Source organism: Cricetulus griseus, chromosome 2 (genome assembly GCF_003668045.3).
Source record: "Cricetulus griseus strain 17A/GY chromosome 2, alternate assembly CriGri-PICRH-1.0, whole genome shotgun sequence".
NCBI lineage: Eukaryota > Metazoa > Chordata > Mammalia > Rodentia > Cricetidae > Cricetulus > Cricetulus griseus.
Window position 1 is genome coordinate 382,414,949 of NC_048595.1, and position 26,200 is coordinate 382,441,148.

The following is a 26,200-nucleotide window of genomic DNA, read 5'->3' on the forward strand; positions in this document are numbered from 1 at the left end:
CTGTGTACATTGCCAAATATATTCCTGGGAGACAGAACTGGACTGTTGAAAGTCACTGATCTAAAATATAAAGCATGATGTTATGGGGGTGGGGGACCCAGTCAACTGTGTATGCCTAGTACATAGTCTGGTAACCAGGCTTATGCCAGGGCTTAGATATAGTCAACTTTCCAGTTGCACAAAGCACAGACATCCAAGAAAGCAAGTGACACCCCTTTGCACCTTTGGCATCCCACTGATGCCAACTTTGTTTGGGCCAAACCTAGCTGCAAGGGAGGCTGGGAGCTAGAGCTTAAGTTCAGCTGCTGGCTAGGACTAGCTACAGTAGGTGACCCAGGGAGGAACTAACAATAGAGTCTGGAGGTTATCTGGTGTAGCTGGGTTTTTTACTCTTCAGGGGCCTGCCACCCAGCTCCCAAATAAATATATGGAGACTTACTCCTTCTTAGGAGTGCCTGGCCTTAATTTGGCTTACTTTTAGCCAGCTTTTTTTAAATTATCTTTTTTCTCTTCTTCTATGTTTTGCCTCTGGGCTTTTACCTTTCTCTATTCTATATGCCTTTATTTCCTTCTTATTCCATGGCTGGTTGTGTGGCTGGGTGGCTGTTCCCTGGTGTCCTTCTCTCCTTCTTTTCTCACTCCCCATTTCTTTCTTCCGCTCCTATTTATTCTCTCTGCCTACCAGCCCCACCTATTTCTCTCTCCTGACTAGCTATTGGCTGTTCAGCTCTGTATAAGATCAATCAGGTGTTTTAGACAGGCAAAGTAACGCAGATTTGCAGAGTTAAACAAATGCAACATAAAAGAATGCATCACATCTTTGCATCATTAAACAAATATTCCACAGCATAAAAGAATGTAACACATCTTTAACTAATTTTCCACAGCAGTATGGCAGCCTGCCATCTTTCTTAGACACAGTCCCCACCATGACCCTGTGCACTCCCACTGCTGATACCCTACCCCTACTCTTTATCATGTTCCCAGGGGCTCTTCTTAGCTCCCAGCCCAGGGTAGATAGATAGCCCCAGCTCTTGTGTGTAATACAGGACACTTTGAAGCCCCGTCGTCGTCGTCTTCTTCTGTGTTGATTTCCAGACAGTCATTGTTTCCTCTGACTCAGGCAATCTGAATGCCATTCCCCAAGCTGATTCACCTGTGACTCTCTCAAAGCTCTCTTATTCTTCACCATACCACTTCTGAGTAGGTTCCAGCTCACAACAGAAGAGTTTAAACAAAGAGCAGGCCATTTTCTTTCTCATAAGAGAAATTCAGTTATAGATAAAACCCAGAGCTTGTACAAGGGCCACACATATCATCAAGGACTCAGTTGCCATCCTGAACACGGAGCTAATCACCTCAAGAGTTTAAAATGGCCACAAGAGAGTTCCTCCATCACATCTGCCTTCCAGGATGTTGAATGAAGTAAGGCCCAAGGAAGGTGTGTGGTTAATCTTGGCTGTCAACCCAGTTGGATATGGAATTAACTAAGAGACATGCCTTGAGGTAGGTGTGGGAGGGTATTTCCAGGGAGCATTAACTGAAGGTAGAAGAGCTTCCCATGAGAGTGGGAAGCACCTGTGGCAGTGGTCCAACTATGAAGAGGTTTGAGAGAAATGTAGCAGAGGCAGAGAGGTAGCCTGTCTGCCTCTGCTTCCTACTGGTGGGTGTTTCTACTCTGCTGTTGCTGCTGCTGCTGCTGCTACTGCTGCTGTTGCTAATGCCACCATCCTTTGTTGCCATCAGAACCCAGCTTCTTTGGCCTTCCTTTGTTAACTGAAGACCAGCAGCTCCCCAGAGCATTCTCCAGCCTATGGCACCAGCCACGAAGCTGTGGCTGAGGTATCCAGCCCCGTGGGTTCCCAGCCTCTCAGGTTGCAGATGGCCACTCATGTCCTACCCAGGCCCTGCAGTGTAAGCCACTCTGATAAATCCCTTTAGTGAGGTGTATTCATTCTGTCCATTCTGTTCCCCGAGAGAGCCCTGAGTGGCAGAAGGACAGCCTCTCTGACACTTCCACATCTCGGTGGCCAGAAGTTGGCCAAATGGCCACATGAAGCTCTAAACCTGCTTGGAATATGTTCCCTTCTAGTTGAGCATGATAAACCCAATGGAAACTAGAGCTGTGACAAAGGAGGATGGGAGGCAGATATGGGGTCATACATGGAAAATGCCTGCTGCGTTCACTTCCCTGTACCCTGTAACTTTCCTTGAAGTCATGGTCCTGGATCCCAGGCAGCCTGTAGGTGGCTGTTCTTAGACTTCCCTGATGGGGACCCTGCCAAAGCAGTGAGGGAGTAGAGTGACACCAACCTTCTCTGTCATCTCTGACTACTGAGGTCAATGCTGTCAACATGAACCATGCGGGGTAGGGGTGCAGCTCATGGCCCAATGCTAGCACTCTTCTTCTGCGACTCCGTTGACTCTCATGTGTGTTTCATGCCTCTTCAGCCAAGTGTGATTATATGTGTGTGTGTGTGTGTGTGTGTGTGTGTGGTGTGCGTGTGTGCATGTGTAGAGTGTATGTGTGAGTGTGTGTGTGTGGAGTGTGCATTGTGTGTGGGGAGTGTATGAGTGTGTGTGGAGTGTATTGTGAGTGTGTGTGTGTGTGTGTGTGTGTGTAGAGTGTGTGTGTGTGTGTGTGTGTGTGGAGTGTTTTTGTGAGTGTGTGTGGAGTGTTTTTGTGTGTGTGTGTGGAGTGTGTGTGTGTGTGTGTGTAGAGTGTGTGTGTGTGTGTGTGGAGTGTGTGTGTGTGTGTGTGTGTGTGTGTGTGTGTAGAGTGTGTGTGTGTGTGTGGAGTGTTTTTGTGAGTGTGTGTGTGTGTGTATGTGTAGAGTGTATGTGTGTGTGTGGAGTGTATTTGTGTGTGTGGTGTGTGTGTGTATATGTGAATGTGTATGGAGTGTACATGTGTAGGGTGTGTATATTTGTGTATATGTGTGTGAGTGACTGTGTGTGGTGAGTGTATGAGTATATGTATGTGTTTGTGAGTGTATATGTGAGTGTGTGTGAGTATATATGTGAGTGTGTGTGTGTGTGTGTGTGTGTGTGTGTGTGTGTGTGTGTGTATCTTGACTGCATGTTTATCTGTGCACAATGTATGTGCAGTGTCAATGGAGGACAGAAGAGAGCATTGATCTCCAGAGACTGGAGCTACAGACACTTGTGAGCCACCATGTGGTTGTTGGGAATTGAGCTCAGATCCTCTGGAAGAGCAGCCAGTGATCTTAACCTCCGAGCCATCTCTCCATCCATTAAAGTGATACATCTTCCATTGGCCAGATCCATCCGACACAGCAGCTATCTTACGGGCCTTCCCTGAGGGATGTTTTCTAATCAGGAGAAATGGATGCAGAATCCTCAAAGCCCACACTGTCCACCATGCCCCTGGCTGGAGGAGGCTAGGGAAGATGCTCTCAGAAGTGCTACCCTCCTCTTCAGTGGACAGGTATGGACAAGCTTCCAGCTTTTCAGGGGAGAGTTCTTACTCATGTAGGCCAGGGGCCTAGTCCCCTAGCCTGTGAGGACCACATGAGGAGGGAAGGAGAGAGGGAGGGAGAGGAGGGAAGGAGGGAGGGAAAAGGGAGAAAAGCCCTGAGTTTGTCTTGGGGGCCATGCTGGCTGTGGCCACAAAATCAAAAGCCACTAGAGATGCCAAGGAAACTGACAAAAGCCAGTCACTGCCAGCCTCAAGGAAGTACACATAGCTAGGGACAGGGTAGTTACTCTCCTTCACCTGAACTTCTGCCCAAACTCTGGAAAGTGAGTCAGACAAGCTGACAGACAGTGTTCCTGGGAGGGATGGGATAAAGGTGAGCTTGGCTAGTACAGAGGACATAGGCCTCGGCCTTACTCCAGTACGTGAATGACCTCCACTGGGCAGCCTTGGTCTTGTGACTTGCAAATGGGTAGCAAAGTCTACCCTGACCCCACAGGGCCCCTGCATAGTTCCCTGGGGGTGCCCAGCAGCACAAAACCTCTTACTTAGGCCCAGTCCTCTCCCTTCAAGCCATGAAAACATCCCCCAGCATCTTTTATTCTTTGTTTCTTGGAACATTGTCCAGAGAACTCTCCACAGAGCTGGAGGCACCTCCCCGAGAACCCCACCAAGGCCCTTATCTCTGCACCCCACTGCCCTCTTGTCTTAGCCCTTCTGAAGTTCCCAGGAAGCCATAGGGATGGTGGTCATCTATACAATACCTTTCTTGACTCTTATGTTGAGTCAGAGAGATACCTGCCTCCAGTGTATGTGGGAGACACAGCATGGTTTCCTGGCTAGGTTGCTGTGCACTGCCTACTGCTGGCCTGTGGCAGTGGTGATTATAGTGAGGATGACATTGTTGCTGGTGACAGAGATGGTGGCGGTGAGGTGTATTGTGAAGGCAATGGTGACTGTGATGGTTAATATTGATGAGTAGCTAGACTGAAAAGTGACTAGGTGTGGTGATGTAAATTTGACACAACCTAGGATCACTTGGAAGAGAGTTTCAATTCAGGATCATTTATATCAGAATTGCCCATAGATATGTCTGTGGAGGACTGCCTTGATTGTTAACTGTATGTGGGAGATTCAGCCTGCTGTGGGCAGCACCATCCCCTAGGCAAGGGGTCTGGCTCTTGTAAGTGTAAGAGAGCAACCTGAGCACAACACTCCTTTCTGCCCTGGTCTTCGAGTGTGATGTGACCAGCTGCTTCAAGGTCCTTCTCCCTTGACTTCCTTGCAATGATGGATTGTGACCTGGAATTGTAATGCATTTTTCCTATAAGTTGCTTTTTGCTAGGATAATTTATCACAGCAGCAGAGATGAAACTGGAATACTAGATGAGCAAAGCACAATCCTGAGAGTTTCCAGAGGTGATTAATATGTGGAGCAGCAATTGAGGGGGAAATACATACCCTGAATGTAGGCAGCTCCTTCCTATAGGATAGGGGCCTGGATGGAATAAAAGCAGGAAGTTAGGAAGCCAATCAGAGTATCTGTCTCAGGCGAGGGTATTTCTTGTGGCTGCCATTACCCATGACGTCAGACTCCAGCTTCTTCAGTTTTTCAGTACAGATTCATCATGGACTCCAGGGAACTTACAGATCTTCAGTCTTGGTGTAGGACTGTATTGTTGACTCCTCTTGTTCTGAAGCTCCCAGCTTCTCTGGCTGAGTGACTACTGGGTTTTCTGGTTCTCCTGAATGCCGATGGCCATTGTTGAACCATCATCCAGACTTGTTCTTGAAAGTCAATCCAATGACTCTCCTTTATATTCAATACATGCTTTACTGGTTCTGCTCTTTGAGAGAAGCTTGACTAATCACAGTGATGGTTATGGTGGAGGTGATGATAGTGGCAGTCATGGTGACAGAGATGATGGATGATAGTGACAATGCTGGTGGTAATGTGTGGTGATGTGTGATGATGTGTGGTGGTGATGATGTGTGATGTGATAATGATTGTGGTGACATGTGATGGCGATGCGTGATAATGGTGGTGATGACGTGTGATGGTGATGACGTGTGATGGTGATGACTGTGATGGTGATGACGATAGTAATGATAGTAATGATAGTTTTATTAGTCACTTTTCTCATCTGTGTGACAAAATACTTGATGAAAACAACTTAAAAGAGAAGAAAATGTTTTTGCCCACAGATTCAGAGGGTTTAGTCCTTGCTTGCCTCCATACGCTTGGGCAGAACATTTTGGTAAAGGAAGCATGTGGTGGAGGAGGTAAAAGGAAGGGTCTCTTATGGCTCTGTCTTAAATTACTGTTCAGAGATGCACTGACCAAGGCAACTCTTAGAAGATAAAACATTTAATTAGGAACTTCAGATGTTTAGTCCATTGGTGGAGAGCATGGCAGCACGCAGGCAGGTGCTGGAGCAGTAGCTGAGAGCTACATCCTGATCTGTAGGCAGAGAGAGAGAGAGAGAGAGAGAGAGAGAGAGAGAGAGAGAGAGACTCGGCCTGCCATGGGATTTGAAGCTTCAGAGCCCACCCCCAGTGACACACTTCCTTCCACAAGGCCACACCTCCTAATCCTTCTAATCCTTCTGAAGAGTCCCACTCCCTGGTGATTAAGTATTCAAATATATGAGCCTGTGGGGGCCAATCTTACTCAAACCTTCACAGGCTTGTAGTTTAAGAAGGGCTATAGTCCATCATGGCAAGGAAGGCATGACAGCAAGAACATGAGGCAGCTGGCCACATTCAATCTAGGTCTCTAGCCCATGGGATGGTGTTACCCACATGCAGGGTGGGTCTTCCACTCAATAAAGCCTTTCCATAAATGCCTTTATAAAAAACCCACAGGTTTGTTTACTAAGTGAGTTTAAATACTGTCAAGTGTTAAGGTGCTGGTGGTGATGGTGGTAATAAAGGTAACTGGTGATGATGAGAGTGACAGTGATGATGGCAGTGATGGGAAGATATTGTTGCTGTGGCAGTGCTTTGAGAGTAAGATGGATGGCAGTGTCTTCTGTGAAGTCCACTTGCAAACTGGTTCTGTCCTCACCACTCCACAGTCCCTGGGAAAGACCCATAACTTCCATGGACCCATTTTCCATGGAAGTTATGGAGAGGGTTGGGTGATTCAGGCAGTTCTAGCTCCTGGCCAGCCTCTACCCTGTGACCCTACAAATGTCCTTGACCTTCAAGAATCTGCTGAGTTCTCTATTCCTTGTCTATGACCTGACAACTCCCATTAACTCCACCAGAGGGCACTCTGCAGCAGGGAACAGGCACACTGGATGCTGACCATGGAGCAGGCGGCTGTGAAGCTGGAGCCCACATGCCTGAGACTCAGGAAAGAGTGCAGATTCTGGGCTCTTGAGGATGTGACCGTGTGACCATCAAGGCCTTTGCCTCTCTGCCTCTCTGAGGGCTCTAGGGATAATGCAGAGGGACCAGGTTGGTGCCAGCCTGCAAATACCCAAGCAGCGATGTGATTTTGGGAATAGGGCTGGATCCCTATGGTAGGGTGAGTATTTGAAGCTACAGCCGTGGGAGGTTGAGGGGGGTGTCAAAGATATGGCATCACCCCTGAGGTCTAGGGTGCTAGAATGGAAACAGCAGCGCCTAACCCAGCCCCCAGGTGACTACCTAGGGACTATGTAGAATGGTCACCCATTCATTTGTCTCTGGACATTTGGCTCACCCAGGCCCTTTGGGCTGCTGTGAGCCTGGTACTCAGGAGTCTGATCCTGTCCCTACTGTCACTTCTCCAGGACTCAGGTCTGGAAGTGGGCTTGCTGGCCACATAGTAGTACTCCATGCTGATTTTTCTGAGAGGCTTACTAGTGTGGCCATTTCATAGTCTTGCAGCCATATGTGTTTGTCGTTCTCTGCCCTCTCCCCTGATAGCTTCTTTTCTTTCTGTTGTGCTTTATTATTGTCATATCATTGCCATTGTTATTATAACATTGAAGTATTGGGAAGTGGTATCTTACTGTGTTTCTCTCCTTTGTAAGGCTAGACAAGTGGGGTGCATTCTTTCCTTGAGAGTTCATAGCTGGGGTTTGAGGGAAGACCTTACAGTCATCTTCACACCTAAGAGGCCAGGGCGAAAATGGCAGAAATGGACCCCACTGGACAGGGCAGGCCTGGCAGCACATCCTGGAAGCTGCTGGAACCAACTTATTCAGCAATCTATCAGCCCTTTGTGAGGACCTACTAAGTGAACATGTTCAGCAATCTATCAGCCCTCTGTGAGGACCTACTAAGTATGGGTTTTATGCTAAGACCTTCCTGAGTAGATTCTGTCCTTCCAGGTGTTTCTGAAGGATGAGGAGACCAACAAACAAGCAAGCACTATGAGATGTTCTGTGTGGACTCAGGAGGTGCCTGTACCAGGCAGGTGGGCAGCGATAGGGGAGGGGAGGGTTCAACAGAAGGGACAGACAGCCCTTGAACAAGAATGTCTGGACAGAAGGGACTCAAGCTGGGAGGAGAAAATGTGGACCATAGGAGGCAACTGGAAGTAGACCTGGGCAATCTCAACAGACCTAGATAAAGTACAGAGGGCACGGCCATGCAAGGGCCCCCGTGGTAGAGAAAGCTTGCACAGTCTGAGGCTGTGGCTACCAAAAGAGAGGAAAGACAAAGCCGAGATTCCTGAATCCCCTCTACTCCCTTCCATTTCCCAGGCACTGTTCCAGGGTCCTGATGGGTTCAAGGCTGGGGGAATCAGTTTGATTCAACCTCAAGGCTCCTCCTACTGGAATCTGAAGTTCTAAATCACAGTGCCTGGGCCGTGAGTTCACTTGGGGACACAGTGGCTCCTCTTCTGTGCTCTGTCTTCCTGTGTTGCTGGGGGATGGTGGTCCTGGCCCTGGGCCACCGCCAGCACATTGTCTGCTTGTCTGGCCGGAAGCAGCTGCTGCCCAGGGCGGGTGGGGCCTGCGGGGACCATGGACTGAGAGGCTGCAGGACTGCAGGGCTGCAGGAGTAGCCTGAGCCCCGAGCCCTCCCTAGTCAGCCATACATGGGGTCTGGGATGTGGAAGCTAGATGGGGATAGGGGAGCTGGTCACTGTCCTGTCCTCCCAACTACTGGCTTACTCAGTCCCCTGGGTACCATCCCATCACCCAACCTGACAGTAACCAATCAGAGAATTTTGGTCACTTCTCAGCTGGACACAATAGAGAAGACCAAGGAGAGCAGTCAAGCCCTAATCTAAGGAGAAATGACTCTAGTCCTGGCCAGCTCCTTATCCAAGAGGAACATGTTTAGCCACTGGCCCCATGGGAATTTGGATATTATACCCTAGGGTGAGGATGGTAGAATGTAGATGTCCAGCCTGGGAACTTACAGGTCTCCTTATCCCATGGCTCCTGCCCTGAGTCAGGCCCTTTCTGCCCCCACCTCTCATCCTTCCCTCCCTCCCCATCCCATGGACCAAAGCTTTTAAGAACATTTCCTGTGTGAACAACTATAAAGAAAAATGGCGGGTCTCAATTTAGCCACAATGCTTGTTAAGGGGCCAGGATGCTCTGGGTCACATACGTATGGTCATGGCCACTGAATATGAGGATCCAGGCTGCTTGGAAGATGACATAACCATCAATGAACAGGCTAAGCCCTACATAGTGGTATGCATCTGTAATCTCCACACTAGAGCGATGGAGGGAGGCTGGATGACCCTGAGCTCAAGGCCATCCATGTAACATGAAAAATAAATGACCCAGAGACTGATATTGGGGTTCATGCTTCAAGCTGAATATCAGAAAAGCAAAGCAGCTACCACTAGCTTCTTACCTCTATCTCAGGCTGAATGGGCTGATCCTGTCTCCACGAGACTGACCAAGCCTCAGACTGTAACCTCTCCTCAGTGTGGCAGGAGAATGAATCCCTCTCTGGGACCTTGCTTCTGTCTTATATACTTACCTAATGTTGGGATTAAAGGTGTGAGCTATAATTCTCCTTTAGACTGATTCACTCTTGTGTAGCTACGGGTGGCCTTGAACTCACAGAGATCTGACTTCTTCTTAATCCTGAGTCCTAGGATTAAAGGTGTATGCCACCACCTCCTGGCCACTGGGATTAAAGGTGTGTGCCTGGCTTCTATGGCTTGTGGCTGACTTTGCTTTCTGGATCCTCAGGCAAGCTTTAGTAAGTCATAAAAAAAATACATCACTACACATATGCAACTATGTAGCAAGTTTGAGGTCAGCCTGGGCTCCACCAGACCCTGTTTAAACAAAAGGAGTTAGGCGAGCCAAATCCTTGACTCTGAGTCAAGAGAGAGAATTTGTCTCAGAAAAGACAGTGAAAAGTGACGGAGGAAGAAGATGCCTAACGTTGGCATCAACCTAACCATGCATGTATGTGCATACCCACTCACACCAGAGAAAGAGTCACAGAGAGAGATTATAGAAATGCTGTCCCTACCATGCAAGGCCTGTGGGAACAGGTCTTTTCCATGTGAGCTTTCTCCATTCTCTCAACCTCGCAAGACAATTTGACTACAGAGGACCCTGACTCCAAGATGAGTAGGAGCTCTGAACTTGGAGCTTAGTGTTCCCCAGGCACATGCAATCGGCTTTCTGGAAGGTGGTGGAATTCTATAGCATTACAGGAAGAAGGCATGGAAAAGTTGGCAGCCCGACAATCCCATCTGAAGGATGCAGGGCTACTTGGCCCAAGAAGGGTTTGGGTGTAACAAAGAAGAGATGCCACAGGATGAGTATTTAAAACAAGTCAGGCCTGGCAGTGGTGTTGCATACCTTTAATCCAAGCACTCAAGAAGCAGAGACAGGCAGAACTCTGTGAGTTTGAAGCCAGCCTGGTCTACAGAGCGAGTCCCAAGATAGGCTCCAAAAGCTACAGAGAAAAACAAACCAACAAAATAGAACAAAACAAAACAAACAAACAAAAACATATGATTCATCAAAGTAGCAAGATTACAGTTATGAAGTATCAGTAAGAATAATTTTATGATTGGGGGTCACCACAGCATGAGGAACTGTATTAAAGGTTGCAGCATTAGGGATGTTGAGAACCACTGGTCTAGCAAGCCCTTTCACGCTGAGGTACAGCTTGAGCTGATGGGGCTGGCCTGGGGCACTCCAGCTTATACTGGGAAACTTAACCCTCTGTCCAAGTCTCCAAATCAGACTTGCCAGGCCCTCAGCCCATGCCCACCACAGGGCCTTATTCTATCCCCACAACCACCTGGGCACCTACTTGAGGACTGAGGCTTCCGTTGCTGCTCTTCTAGCCGACGGATGAAGTGATGGGGATGCAACCAACTCTGCAGAGAATGGCCATGTCGTCTGTTCCCACATTCTGGCTGTGGATTGTTCCTGTGACAGGAATGTGGGACCCTGGAACACACCTTTGTCACCTCCATAACTTCAACCAGTTGTCTCCTGAGTTTATGCTGGGAAACTTAACCCTCTGTCCAGGCACCACCACCTCTGTCTCCCCAGCCCCCACCACAGCAACCCCTGCTCCCAGCTTTGCTATGGTCCAGGCAGCTAACACATGAGGCTTCACTCAGGGTAGCTGTCCCCACCTATGCAGTGGCCCTAACATTGCTGGAAGAGCCAAGGGCTCAGGCCTCTCCCACTGCTACTGATAAAAGATGCCATTCCACCCCACCCTTCCTCTTGATGTCCTTGCTCATTTCTCCCTTAGCAGGAGATAGCCCCATGCAGACCAGGGACCAGGACACTGGCAGCATTAAAGTTAAGGCTCTGGGCTCTGCCTGGAGCATGGGACACAAGTTAGGCATCCAGTCTACCCACTGTACTCACTGAAGCTCAGAGCTCATAGCAACCACAGCTCTCAGTAGTGACCAAGATACCCGGCACCAGTCTGTGCCCTGGGGTCTGCTCCAGGTACTATGCCTGCCATGTAAGAGGGAACCCCCTAAACAGACCCTTACAACAGCCAGTTTGTTTTTTGGTGTGTGTGTGGGGGGGGAAGGAATACAGACAAGTTCATATATGTCTAGGTGGAAATGTATGTGTCTAGGCCAACGGTCAATCTTAAGTGTCATTCCTCAGGAACTATTCACTGCACTTGAGCAAGAGTTCAAATTAGCCTGGAGCTCTCCAAGTAGGCAAGGTTGGCTGGCCAGCAAACTCCAAGGATCCTTCTGCTTCCACCTCTCCACTGCTGGGATTACAGGCTCTGGCCACTGTGCCTGGCTTTTTACATAGGTTGTAGTATGTGTCAAGTACTTTACCCTACCCCCACAGTCACACTTTCAACACTTATGACCCCTATGGTTGCAATGGAATTCCCCAGCCTCTGGTCATTCTGGCTGGGGGCCTCAGCTTTAGGTGGCCAGGGCTGGAGTCTGGAGGCATTCTTACTTAGGATTGGTGAGGTAGTGGCCCCAATACATATGAGCTGGATTCCCACAGTACCAAACTGAAGCCAAAAGTTCCCCCAGCCCAGCCCTGGCCCACGTGCACCTCTGTGGCACTGTGGAGCTGCCATAGCCCTACCTGGGGGGAGGGGCTTAGAAGATGAATGGTGAATGGTGGAGTAGATCCCCCTAGTGTGGCTTTAGTGGTGTTGTGCCCTCTGGTTTCTGTGAAGAATAACCTTGATGCCTGTTCTCCCTGGTGAGGGCCATCCTAGTGACCAGGCTGGCTTCTTCAGAGACATGTTAACTGCCTTTCTGGGATTTCCAGATCTATTTTACCCACCCAGGAGGCTCCCAAAGACTGACCTTGGCAGCCCCCAGGCCTCTGTATATGGAATTTTGCTTAGTCCTAACCAGTAGGATGGGTAGCTGCTCAAGGTTCCTCTATTAAATGCTGCTGTGCTTGGCCAATGCCTAACTGTCTCAGTAAGCACCCCAGCCTCTCTGTCCCCACTACCCCAGGTCCCCAGTAGAGTCTCACCTACAGCTGTGCAGCTGTGCGCTGGCTTGCCCACGATGACTTCTGTAGAAAATGCTATCTGTTCAGGAGCCGTCACTGCTGAACAGGCTCTGTGAGGACAGGAGTGCGTGTGTTAACTCCAGAGAGACCAGGTCCTGGTTAGGGCGATGGCGCCAGCCCAACAGCTGAACAAACAGTGTCAGCCTTGTTTCCCGGCACCCTGCAGTCTGGCTGCCCCACTGGACTGGAGGCCACTCAAGGCCAAGGGTGGCCATGTCCCTCTGTGAAGATGACAACCCTTCCCCCTTGACTTCCCAGTTCTGCTCCTAGGTCCCACAGCCAGAGTCTCTACTTGGCACACAGCTGAGGGGCTAGCTGCCCTTATAGCCCGTTCAGACTCAGCTCCAATATTGTTGCCTTGAGACATTCTCCCTGTCCCTCAGTATTTCCAATTATAGAATGAGATGAGAACACCCATCTTTGTCCTAAGAACAAACAGGGCAGTTGCCAGCAATGAGGGGTTGGGCTAATGGGAGTCCCAGAAGTTCCATGAAGGCTGGACACTCCCGTGCCCAAGAATGGACCCTTTATAATTTAAGAACACTTGAGCTGGAGGATGGCTCAGCAATTAAGAACATTTGCTGCTCTTCCAGAGGAGCCAGGTTCAGCTCCCGGCACCCAAATGGTGGCTCACAAATGCCTGTACTCCAATTCCAAAAATTCCAACACCCTCTTCTGGCCTCCCTAGGCACCAGGCATGCACGCTGGCAAAATACTCACACACATAAAAAATGAAAATAAAAAGGACAACACTCAAAATTTTTATTTAAAAAATAATAAATGGAAGTCAGGTGGTGATGGCGTACACTTTTAATCCCAGCACTCAGCAGGCAGAGGTGGGCAGATCTCTGTGAGTTCAAGGCCAGCTTGGTCTACAGAGCTAGTTCCGGGACAGCCACAGCTACAAAGAGAAACCCTGTCTAGAAAAACAACAACAACCAAGAAACTAATAATAATAAATGGGATTGGAGAAATGGCTCACTGCTTAAAAGCATTTGTTACTCTGGCAAAGGATCCACGTTTGGTTCCCAGACCACGTAGTGGCTCACAACTTTCTATAACTCGAGATCTGGGGGATCTGATGGCCTCTTCTGACCTCTGCAGGCACCAGGCATGAACATGGTGCACATACATGCATTTAGGCAAAACTCTCATGCACACAAAATAAAATTTAAAAATCAGAAAAATAAAAAAGAATATTCCTCATCAAGTTTGGAGGCCACAGCAGGGGAATTTCAAGTTCAAGGGCCGCTTGGGGTACATCCTGAGACCTTGTGCTGGTTAGCTTTTGTTACACTGACACACCGGAAGGAAGGAATCTGAATTGAGGAACTGCCTCCATTGGGTTGGACTGTAGAGAAGTCTGAGGCATTTTCTTTCTCTTTTTTTTTTTTTTTTTTTTTCCGAGACAGGTTTTCTCTGTGTAGCTTTGGAGCCTGTCCTGGCACTTGCTCAGGAGACCAGGCTGGCCTAGAATCTGAGGCATTTTCTTGATTCATGATTTATGTGGGAGAGCCCAGCCCACTATGGGTGGTGCCATCCCTAGGCACCTGGTCCTGATCTATATAAGAAAGCAGGTTGAACAAGTCATGGGGAGTAAGCCAGTAAGCAGCGTTCCTCCGTGGTCTGTGTTTCAGTTTATTCCCTAAGCTCCTGCTCTGACTTCCCTCAATGATGCACTGTGACCTCTAAGATGACTCTTTCCTCCTGGAGTCATTTTTGTCACTGTTTTATCACAAAAACTGAGAAGCAAACTAGGACAGACCCTGTCTCAAATAAACAAACAGCTATCTCTCCACTGATGACCAAGTGGAAATGTGGAGCCTGGGGAAGGAGCCTAGGGCAGGGCAGTAGGGCATGGGCTACCCAGCAGCAGGCATTACCCCACTTGGTAGGAGGTGAATGTGCCAGCTCTCCAAGACAGGTAAAGTCCTCACTATCCACTCCCTTCAGTTTGCAGAACACAAGGGTGCCAATTCTTTGTGCTCAAGGATCTGCATCACAAAGACGCCCCCTTAAGGGGTCCCAGTCATCATCTTAGAATTATGAGATTTAATTTAACCCTCAAACAATGACTTCTGGGCTTTTGGAAATGCATATAGCATCTCAGGACCTCTGACAGCTAGGCAGCTCCTGTTCCATTGGGTGCCCTGGGCTGGATTAGAGCATACAGGCCAGGCCACAGTAATACATACTCCACAGGCTGCCCAGAGCCCAGACATCTATCTGCACCAGGGCCATGGGCCAAAGCTCACAGAGATATGGTCCCTCTCAGCCACCAACCCTCAGACTACTGAGTGCCTGTCTTGCCCGATACAGCCTATGGCAGTGCCCTGGTGTGCTCCACTGGACAGAGTTCCCTTCCATCTCCTATCCTCAATGGTAATGTCATGGAGGTCTAAAGCTCCTGGTGTGAGTCACTTCCTATACCAGGCTTCCCAGGAGGTGATATGTCCACCCCTCAGCTCAGTCACCTCCAAGAGCTTGGGCCATATCTTGTTCACCTTGACTCCCTATCCTCATCTTTAATGTCAACATCAATGAAATAGCTTCTAGGATTGCTAGACTATCCCCTGCCCTTTCCCTGTATGTGTTAATCCATTGTCATCTAGGAAGCAAGGACTATTTTAATGAAGGGCAGAGAAGTTGGGACTGTTGCTCATTGGTACACAGCAGAGATGGGCAGAGGCCTGGAGACAATTATCCTCAGCACCGTGAACCTTGCCCTGGTACACAATGGATAATCTACAAGGCCATTGGGCCACCAGTCATGCAGGCCTATTCCTTCTGCTGTCATACCATGCTGTCTTTCTATGCCAGAGCATCCTGGGGTCATGGCATTCCCCATAGAGCCACCTACTCCTCAAGTATCTCTTCCTTCAGAAGGTTGAGAAGAGGGGGCATCAGACAGGGGAGTGACATAAAGGTTCACTGTTCTCTGGGCCCTCAGATACAGGTCTTCTGGACCTGTATAAGGAAAGTTCTGGACCTCCAACCCAGTCCTCTCCTTCTACCAGCCTGGTCCTGTCTCATCCGTCAGACCAGCATGATAGGGCCTTTCCTCCCCTGCCTCCAAGGTCAGGGGCATGGTGATGCCCCAGGCTGGTGGGGCTCTCAAGCCTCCCTCTGAGAATTCAGTGCCACAGACTCTGGATTGGTGAAGTCTGTGTCTGGCTAGTCCTGGGCCTTGCCAGGTCCTCTGTTACAGCCTCAGTTTACCTCCCAGAGCAACTGATTCTTGGTCCCTATGGATGGATGACCTTTCTAATTCTAATGTGATGACACTCTGTGGGACCCTATTATTCCCTGAGCCAGGTGTCCTGGTAAGGGTCAGGAATGGGGTGGAAGTTTGGCCATAGGGCCCAGACAGGGGTGAGGAGTGGAAGGAGAAGGCTGCTAGAAGGGGGGCACTCTGGACAAGCACCTGACTGGTCTTAGGGAATTTTTTTATGTGTATGGATGCTTTGTTTGCATGTGTATCTTTGGACCGTGTGTGTTCAGTGCCCGCAGAGGCCAGAAGAGGGTGTCAGGTCTCCTGGGGTTGGAGTTACAGGTAGTTGTGAGCTGACATGGGAGTGCTGGGAATTGAACCCAGGTCCTCTGGAAGAGAAGCTCTTAGCCACTGACCAGTCCACTCCTAACCCTGATGATGATATTGGAGGCATCATGTTGGGTCCTCAGGGGGCAGGCTGGGCTGGCTGACCTGGCTTGTAGCCCTATAGTAGTATAGTCTTCAGCACTTGCTGGGCCTCAGGGAACTTGTCCTCCATCCTGAAAGCCAGCTGCTGCATGATCAGGTCAAGGCTAGTGTGTGGCCGGCTGTCCCACGATGCTGCTGATGGCTCAGGGAACAAAAAGTGCAGCGCCACCCCAGCATCACATCTGTCCCCAGACACTGGGAAGATCCAGTAAACGAGCCCTTCACTTCATCGTCACTGTTAGGAATTAAAATACATGGGCCTTGGGCTTCTCTGTCCAACCCCCAGTGCTACAGCCTGAGGCGCCAGGGGGCTGCTGACTGGCGGGTGGGTGAGCACATTTCTCTGAACATTGCTCAATGTTGTGTCATTTCTAGCAGGCCATACCCATTCCTGACCCATACTGCGCACTCCTCAGACATAGGTGACATCCTCCTGTGTGAGAGTGACACTCACAACCAGAGCTCCTGGAGACGCTACCCTAGCCCTATGGGTGCCCATCTTGTGGGTGCCCAAGGTCCTGTGGATGGTTCTGTCAGTGACGCTGTAGGTTCCCAGCACTGTGAATTCTTGTGGCTTTGTGTATTCTTGTGACACTATAGGTGTTTGGCTCTGTGTGTGGGATGATGGTGGTCACATGGGTGTCATTGGGTGGATGATGGTCCTGTAGGTCCAAAGCCCTGCCTGAACTGCCATATGTCTTCACAGCCACTAGGGGGCAGAAGAGGGAGCAGGCCCACCTTCCAAGGCAACCTGTCTTCCCTTGTAGAGCCAGCGCTTTGTGCAGGCAAGGGAGGTTGGGGGTGGGAATGAGCAAAGAAGGCTGAGCAAGGTCACTCCAGGCCAGCAGAGAAATCCTGGCTTGGATCCTGGCTCTGCTGCTACCTCCCACATGACTTCACCAGCCCGGCCCTCATCTGAACATGCAGAGAGCACTGGGCCTGCTTAAAGCATTGCCTCCAACGCGGAAATTAACTTCCTGCCCAGAGAGGCTGCACCCACACAGCTGCAGGTCTGGGCCGCCAGACCTGGGGAGCTTTGGGGTCTAGTTGAGGCCTCTCCTGCCCTCCTCCTGTCTGCAGATGGGAAGTTGAGACGCAGCCAGGGCAGGGGGGCTTGGATGACATTGCACAATAAATTAAAGTCTGGGACAGGACCAGCTGGGCCTGCAGACAGTGGGGCTGCCTGCTTCACAGAATCATCTCCCAGCCTGTGTGTCCTAATCCCACAAGGGCTGGAGTCCTGTAGGACGTGGGTTCTGCAGGGCTGGGGAAGAAAGCTGTTATCTAGCCTTGAAGGCCTTCCTATGCCAGGTACTGTGGCCACCTGTCTTAGAAGGCAGAGGTCTCATATTGTTTTCCAGGCCTGAGGTGTGGGTGCTTCTGGGCTGTGTGGGTATCTGGGACCTCATCACCAATGCAGGGCCTGGCAGCTAGAGGGTGAGAGTGGGTGAGGGAGCAAGCTTCCTCAGGATTTTCCCAGCATAGTCTATCTCAGTAGCTTCTCTCCCCCAGGATGAAGGGTAGAAAGCCCAGCAGTTGTCCTCTGAGCCAGCATCCCCCAGCTCCTACACAGAGGATAATGGTCAGCCATAAGTTCAGTCTGAGTGCTGGGAGAATGAAGTCTGGCAGGTAGAAGCAAGTCCCCTACTACTCCCGGACCTGAGAGGGTGGGCCAGGAGGCTTTCCTTGGCCCGCAGAGAGTCAAGTGGGAGCAGCTGTGGACTCTTGCTGGGGCTTTGAGTGTGGCACCCTCCCCACTTCAGGCCTCGGTTTCCCCATGTGTTCAGCAGCTGCTGTGTGTGCAGAGCAGAAGTTCTGAGGAGAACCGAGAGGCTGAAGGCTCAACCCAGGACTGGGATAGTCCCATCTCAAAGATGAGAAGTGAATGAAAGTCTGGGGTCTCTGGCCTGGTTTTCCTTTCAGCCACAAAAAAGGGCTTATTTTGTGCTTTGGGCAGGTCGCCCAGGCAAGGAGGCCACTGACTGCCATTCTCCAGCAGCTCCTCCCGTCTGCACGCAGCATTACCTCATCAGGAAGCCATTCCGGAAAAGAGCTGCAGAGTCCCAAGAGTGGGAGTGAAGAGGGCTTTCCAAGAGACTCCTGGCCACCCAGGAGCCCAACCAGGGCAGACAGCATAGCCCTGGTATTTGCCCAGTGACCACTGCAAGGAGGTGCCCAGGCAGGAGGGACTGCCCTGTCTGAAGCCAGCAGCTTCCAGGTAGGCAGATCAGATATTTCAAGAGCTGGAACCAAATGGCCAGACATGAGAGGAGCCAGGACAAATGAAGGGCAGAGTTGCCAAGCCCTGACCTTCTTCAACCTATGTCCCCTCCTGCAAAGTGTGGAAGCATTAGGCACAGTGAATATATGACTGTACCCTGCTGCCTAATATTATACATCCAAAGCCCAGTGGTGCATCCAGCCACACAATGGGCTGGGGAGTGAACTGCAGGGACAGCTGGAGGTGAGGGGTGGCATAAAGGTGACCAGGAGAGCTCTCTAGCCTCTGGCCCAGCGGCAGTATCAGACAAAACTCTTGAAGCCTTAATTGTTCTCATCTGAAGAATGGAGCAAATAAGCTTCATGCCCTAGTGGCTGAAAGGTCTGAGAATACAGGCACTGGCAGACTGGTGCTCAAGGGGGCATGGGGTAGGCCCTCCCCTGCCTAGGCTAGGGGTCTCCTCCTAAGATGAACTCGAACTTCTCTCCTTACCTCAGGGGGAGTGAAACTCTGTTCTCCAACCCCACCCAATCATGGAGCTTCCTGCACATACCACCTTTCCCCAAACCCTGCCTGGAGAACACCTGTACGCCCTGCAAAAACTCTGGAAGAGGTTGATCCTGTCAGTCTGCACTGAGAACCAATGAGGCACAGGTAGGGGGAAGATGTGGACACAGGTCCAAGGTCAGGCCCACCACCTAGGTGACTGTCCTGGTTAGGACACACTAGTGGGCAGGAGGATTGTTGGGGAAAAGAATTATATGTTTTGTGTCTGGGGCTTCAGACTGACTTTAATGAATGGTTGAAGATTCCAAGAGGACAGGAGAAAATTAGGGCCTGGGTGGAAGGGTTTTCTTTGTTTGTTTGAATGATTTTGTCTTCATGTTTATCTGTGTACCATGTGTGTGCAGTGCCTGTGGAGGCCAGAAGAGGGCGTTAGATCCCCTGGGACTGAGTTAACAGACCATTGTGAGCTACCACGTAGGGGCTGGTAATTAAACTTGGGTCCTCTGGAGCAGCAACCAGTGCTCCTAACTGTTAAGCCATCTCTCCAGCCCCTAGTGTAGCAGTTCCAATGCAGCTGTGGAGCCCTTGATGGGGCCCCACAGCCTTCCTCCTGCGAACAAGAAGCCTAGTGAATTTTGAGCCCCAGAACAGGACAGAGCTGTCAGTCGATGGTGCAGGACGCATGCTCTTCTGTGCCAGAGTCCTGAGTTGCTGTGCAGGCAGAAGTCGTGGGTGCTGAAGATGCCCGAGTTGACCCCAGGATCTGTGTGACTGCAGGGCACCTGAAACCCTTGCCTGTCTCTACAGCCAGCCCAGCTAGTGAGGGGGTGGGACAGGGGTGAGGGTGGAGTGGAACAAGGGCAGCTGGGACAGGGCCAGTGCAGCAGGAGGTCTGAAGAGACTGAGAAAGCAACTAGGCAGAAAGTGGGGCTGGGCAGGACAGGTGGCCTGTGCTGTTTCCATGGCTCCCAGGCCTCTGCCTGCCCAGCTCGGCCTGGGAAAAACAAGCTGGGCACTGAGCAAACAGTGCCTGTGGCTGCTAGGACAAAGGCAGGGCTGTTTAGGTGCTCATGGCAGCCAAAGGGCCTCCTTGGCGGAACATCAGTTTAGACTAGGCCAGTCAGGGCTAAGCTGCCACACCCTATAATGGCCTGTCTCTTAACCTCTGGGGTGCAAGTGGGAGCTGTGGGCTGGAGGAGGGGAAAAGGAAGGGGGCAGGCAGGACCCTAGATCTGCATTCTGAGGGTATTGTCATTCATCTGGTCTTTCAGGGCACTAAAAAGAGTAATGTTATGTCCCTGGGTGAGGAGCTAACAGCCCTGTGGCAACACTTGAGTTCCCCCCACCCCACCCCCAGGGGCATCTCACAGAGTGTGGGAAGTGCACTTTTCGCTGCCACTGGGACAGATGCATCCTTGGCCCTAGGCCAACTGCGCTAGAAGAAAGCAACCTTAGCCGAGACAGCACTCCCAGCATCCTATGGCACTGTACCCAGCTGCCCTTGGATAGACACTCTGCACTGGCTACAGCCTCCCTTCTTCTGCCTGCTGGAATCCCCTCCCATGAGAGAGCCCAACTTACATGTGAGCACCTATGCTTCAGAGGCAGCTTGTAGGAAGATGGAAGCAGGAAGGAACTCTTTCATAGAAGGGTCTCCACAGCAGGTTGATCTATGGGTAACCCCAGGCCTTCCTGGGGTTTAGGAAGGCTGACCCTATGCCATCTCATCTCAGCTGGGAACCTGTGGCAGAATGATGCTGAGCCAGTTGGGTCTGGAAAATATACAAAGGAGTAGGGGCTGGACCTTTACACAGAAGGCCTATATTTGAGGAGTAAGGGTGACCAAACAAGGGGGGTGTTGGGAGTCTCCTCTACATCTCACTCCTCCAATTCCAGACCCCACTCCTCAGAAAGCCCATCAAAGGTCAGTTCCTCTTCCCCAGAGCTGAGCAAGACCATGCCTACAGGGTATTTAAGGCCTGGGCGCAAGATCTGTCACATGATCTTTCTCCTGCCTTCCCAAGAGTCACCCAGTGATTGCTTCACTCTGCTTTGCTCTGTTTATCAAAATCTGGTCTTATTAATTTGGTTTGATTTGGCTTATTGCATGGGTGGCAGATACTTAATAACCGGGGATCCAATACTTATCAAGGGGTACCATTAGACAGCAGCCCTCAGAGCTTCCAGGCCCCATAGATGGCACTATCTGCCCCTTGCCTATGCCCCCACAGATTCCAAGACTCAATGGCTTCTGGTACCTTCCCCACTCATGGTTAGACTACCTTCGGCAGGATAGCTGGGGCTGTTGCTAATGCAGCCACAATGTGACCTAGTGACTCCAAGCTCTAGTGTGACTGAGAAAGCCAATGATGTGAGCAGGGAGATGGGCAGTACCGAGATAGAAGCAGGATGGATGCTGGATGGACTCGGTGAAACTGACCCTCCAAAATGACCCCAGAGCTGTCCTCAGCCCGACAGAGTGGGCCCCGGCTTTATTCCAGTTACATCAGTCACTGGGCAGGCCTGATCCAGGGACCATGGTCTTGTGCCCAAGTCAGCTTCTGCAGCTGGGGAACCACTCTGCAGTGTTCACAGTCAGCCAGGCACGTATGCTGGAGGAAGGCTTGTGGCAAGGTTGGGAAGCTATGGGGCCCTGTTGGGGCTCTTCTCACTGCCTGATGTCCCCATTTACTCAAACTGGAATGTAGAGGGCCACACCTCCTCCCTTCACCCTGGCTTGCTAGAAGCTTTCCCGTTTTCACACCCTCACCCTGGCCTTGGTCCCTTCCACTCATGTCTCTCTCCGCATGCAGCCTCTGCATTACCTGTAAGCCCTTGACCACATGTCCTTTCTGCTCCACTTTCACACCTGGGCCTCCTCTTATAGCCCTCAACAGAGCCTCGCCAGGTTCTGCCCAGCTCTCCCAAGGCTCCTCCCAGCTCAACCCACCACACCTAGCCAAGGTCCCACCTACTTCAGCCATCTTAGGCCTCTGCTTACCTCGCTCAGAGTCCCATCTGCCCAGTTCAGCCCTAGGCTCTGCCCAGCTCAGGGATCTGTCCAGCTGTGACACCGTCCACCCCAAAGCTCTGTCCAGCTGTCCCGGGGTACCGTCCAGGTCGGTCTAGGGTTTCACCAGTTTAGGACTCACCTCTTCACCTGCTGTGTTGCCTCTCAGGCTTTGGCTGGTAGACTTGTCACCTTGCCTTCGATGTTGCAGGGCAGAGGGCACGTGGGGGCCCAACACTGTGGAATAAGCATGCAGATGCCCGAAAAAGTGGGCTAACACATGAATCACGCTGGTGACAGTGGAGATGGCGGAAGGGACTCCACCCAGGCCTCTCTATAGCCTGCCTTTACATTCCACAAAGGGTGAACCCTGCACTCTGAGGACATAGCATCAGGTCAGAACACCTTTTGAGTTCTGGAGACAGTTGAACCCCCCACAGTGATAAGAACCATTTCAAAGCAGTACTAGCAAAAGGAACCCTCAGGGAGGACCTGGGCAGGTAGCACTCTACAGGACTCTGCCTGTCTCCAGGAGGGCTTGCCTGAGTTAGACCTGGCATGCTGCTGTCCCTGCAGAGACCAGCAGCCACTGCACCCTTGGTCAGGAAGCGGCTCCACTGAGCCTTGTTGGAACTTGTCATGTGGGGAACTCAGGTGTCCTTCCAGACGCCTTCCCACGGCTGCCACAGCCCATCAGATTGTCACACAGATGAGTCACTGGGGGGGGGGGGCTGTCTCTCCCCCCTTGCCTCGGACAAGTTGCTGCGTGGCCTGCCAGCCTCAACACAGCTTCTCCACTTTTGCCACAGCCTCCTAGCCCATGCCCTCCCCTGCACATTTGCTCCTGCTCCCAGGGCCTAACTCCCTCCTCCACCTTCCTTCCCCAGCATCCATTGCCTCCTGCTTCCCTTTGCAGCCTAGTAAGAGACACACCCTGAGGCTGCATCTCTCTCCAGACCTAGTCACTTCCCCATCCTGCCACCACCCAACAGCCCAGGACAGGCTAACCTCGCCTCCCCTAACCTGTATTCCAGACCACTTTGATTTGGGATAGCACTCTCCACATGATGGATGCAGTCAAGATCAGCATCCGAGCTACAGCCAGCCTCAAATCTCCTCTTTCTGTGTGCCCCTGCTTCTGTCCTTGTTGAGCAATTCAGCCCCATACTTCATGGATCACATAGCCCTTGGAGAGCTTGCATTATGCTGCTCAGCCCTGAACACCCTGAGCCCCAAGTCCCCTATAATGTCTGGCATTGTGAGATACCAAGAGCTCCTCAGGCTGGCTCCGTCAGACCTGGGTCCACCCAGTCTCCAGAATCCTGGGGTTGTAGCTGACACACATCTAGGACTGAGAATGTGCCCCACTCCAACCCCACCCCAGGGTCCCACTCCCTGTCATGAGGAGGGTTTCTTGGAGTTCTGAGTGACAGATACTCTAGACTAAGGGTTACCTGCTGATCTCTGGTCTTTGACTCACTTGGTGACAAGGGAGACTGAGTTACAGGCCTAAAGGGAGGTGTAGACAATGACACCCAGAGACACCACTCCATATTCTCAAGTCATCACCTACCCGCCTCAAGGATCAGTCTGGTAATACCTAGACCTCAGCCCTCATCACCCTCTCCTGGCTACTGCCAAAATCCCATACAGCCTCCTCCAGTCCCTAAACCAGCCCAGAAGGCCCTTCTTAAGACAGCCCGCTGTGGGAAGGGGATAAATCTGCCTCTGTCCAGCCCCTTGGGAGCAGAGACCAGAGTCTGAGCCAGTAGGGACCTGCTGAGAGTGAGCCAGCTCTAGTGTTGGTTTCCCCTTCTCTCCTCCTCTGGGCAGGCCATTTCTTTTGTTTAGAAACTGGGCTTGTGGTTAATTGGGTTTTTTGTCTTTTCTTTTTTGCGCTTCTATACCGCATGCTGTGAATGCAAATTCTTACAGATGCAGAGTGATTTTTAGAGGTCAAATCGTGATTCTCATGCAAATAGAAAATAAATCCACCTAAGATTTGATTTAATTCATTAATCAATAAGGGAACCAAGAAGAGGCTGGAACCAGTTCATAGGGGCACTGGAAGGATAGTACACTATCCTTCCACTCTGATGTACACATAGAACCTACTACTTTCCTGGAGGGAGAGAAGGTTTGCTATCCAGGTCTGACTGTCTCTGCCACAGAAGAGAATAGGGTTTGGACTCAGGAAAAACTCTCTTGCATCCCTGCCAAGGTGGCGGCTGCCTCCGTCTTCCAGAGCTCCGTTTTCTGCAGAGCTGTGAAACTGCCTTGCCAATGGTGTAGAGTAAGAACACACCCATGGAACGGGAACATTTCCAGAGGGTCTGCTGGACAGATGTCAGCACCCCCAACAGGACAGCTAGCAAGGCTATTTCCAATTCTGTGACATCTCTTCCTCCAGACTTTTGTATTGTATTTTGTCATAAAGAGGTTTCAGTGTCAATCTTTATCCTGGCTTTGATTTGTATCCCTTGACATTAGACTTTTTCATAACTACATTGGCAATTTATTTTTGTCTCTTATCAATTTCCTTCCTGAGTCCTTTGGAAACATTTTACTGGCCAGCAGAGTCATTCTTGCATATTCAATCACCATTGTCCTGATTCTGCTTATCCACCTCCCCGGGGAAGGTGATCTTACATATATATTCCTCACTGTTTTTTTCTATAGACCCTGAATAAGCTTCATCACTTAGCCAGGTATTTCTCAATCCCACCCTTTTGTCAATATCACCTATATATTTCCCTCATTTATTTATGGTTTTCTGCGGTTTTCTGCCACAGCTTCACCTCTTCCTCGTTCTCCATTCTGCTTATGGAACCACCTCTTCCAGTGATAGCCCAATAACCTTATTTATTTATTTATTTATTTATTTATTTATTTATTTATTGAGGCAGGGTTTCTCTGTGGCTTTGGAGGCTGTCCTGGAACTAGCTCTTGTAGACCAAGCTGGTCTCAAACTCACAGAGATCCGCCTGCCTCTGCCTCCAAAGTGCTGGGATTAAAGGCGTGCGCCACCACTGCCCGGCCACCAATAACCTTTTTTAAACATTGCTTTAAAGTTCACTTTATTATTTAGTAACACATCCTTTGTGACATGACTTTCTTAGTCTAGTAGTTATCAGGCTTATCTTCTGAGGCTAGAGGACCAGTAATGGATGAGGTGGACACCAGCACTGCCTCTGTGGAACTTACAGCACGTTCAGACCTCACTGGCTCATCCCTTCAAATTTCAGTGGACAGTGAGCATCAGCCAATATTGTGGATGCCAAAGGGTGGGAAGTAAGCCTTGACCTGAGCAACTGTGTCCTTATGTGAAAGAACTATATTAGTTACCTTTCTTTTGCAATGATAAAATGCCATGACCAAGGCCACTTATAAAAGAAGGCATTTAATTGGGCTTACAGTTTCAGAGGGTTAGAATCCATGACGATGGAGCAAAGGCATGATGGAAACCACAAGCAGCAAGCAGAGAGCACACTGGGGCTGGCATGAGTCTTCTGAAGTCTCAAAACCCACCCCCAGTGACGTACCTCCAACAAGGTCACACCTCCTAATCTTTCCCACACAGTTCCACCAACTGAGAATCAAGTATTTGAACATATGAGCCTATGGGGGCCATTCACATTCAAACCACTACAAGGACCAAGAGGGTTACTTAGGTCCAGGAATTTCTATTGACTGGTTCCTCTAGCCATCTCTACATCCTTAGGCTTTGTTAAATGTGAGGTCCCAGTTCTAGCAGGGAGATTCATCTCCCAGGAGGTAGGTTATAGTCCGTCCACTCATTTGAGGTCCCAACTATAGCCACACAGATATGTCTCATGTGCTCAATTCCACTAGAGATGAGCTTTGAATTTAGATAACCTTAAGTGTCACCAAGAAAGCACACACTCTGATGTGACAGGGGTGTCTAGTCCACACTGTCTTTTGATCATCCTGGCTTTCTTGTTCTTGCAAAGGGAGAGGCAGAAAAGCAAGTCAACACATAGGGCATTGAGCCTGATTCTCAAGAAGAGCTAGGCTTGTGGGCAGCAGGTACGAGTCAGATGCAGAACCAGGAACTCACACCAGTGCCTCTTGGTGTTTTCAAGATGGTGATAGGTGTAAGCAGCCAGTGGCAGTGACCATGGCCAGCCAAAGCAATGGGACAGAGAGCTCAACATCCCCGAGACAGAGGACTGGGGCCCCACAGCCCAGTCAACAGACAAGATCCCTATGTGATAAAGGGGCAGGGTCCAGCTGGGTGATGGTGGTGCACACCTTTAGTCCCAGCACTCTGGAGGCAGAGGCAGGTGGATCTCTGTGAGTTCGAGACTAGCCTGGTCTACAAGAGCTAGTTTCCAGGACAGCTTCCAAAGCCATGGAG

General features: G+C 50.4%; 1 long non-coding RNA gene across 2 annotated transcripts; it reads left to right on the top strand.

Moving 5' to 3' along the window:
• The first annotated feature begins 1,024 nt into the window (after positions 1-1,024).
• LOC113831382 lies at positions 1,025-24,709 on the top strand. Of its 2 annotated transcripts, XR_004768623.1 has the most exons (8): positions 1,025-1,506; positions 3,283-3,448; positions 6,706-6,968; positions 7,759-7,844; positions 8,134-8,240; positions 18,042-18,302; positions 18,803-18,959; positions 24,044-24,709. It is a non-coding gene; the product is annotated as an uncharacterized LOC113831382 (long non-coding RNA). The 2 variants fall into 2 exon arrangements; XR_003481397.2 differs by lacking the exon at positions 6,706-6,968 and having other exon boundaries at positions 1,028-1,506.
• Positions 24,710-26,200: the final 1,491 nt, after the last annotated feature.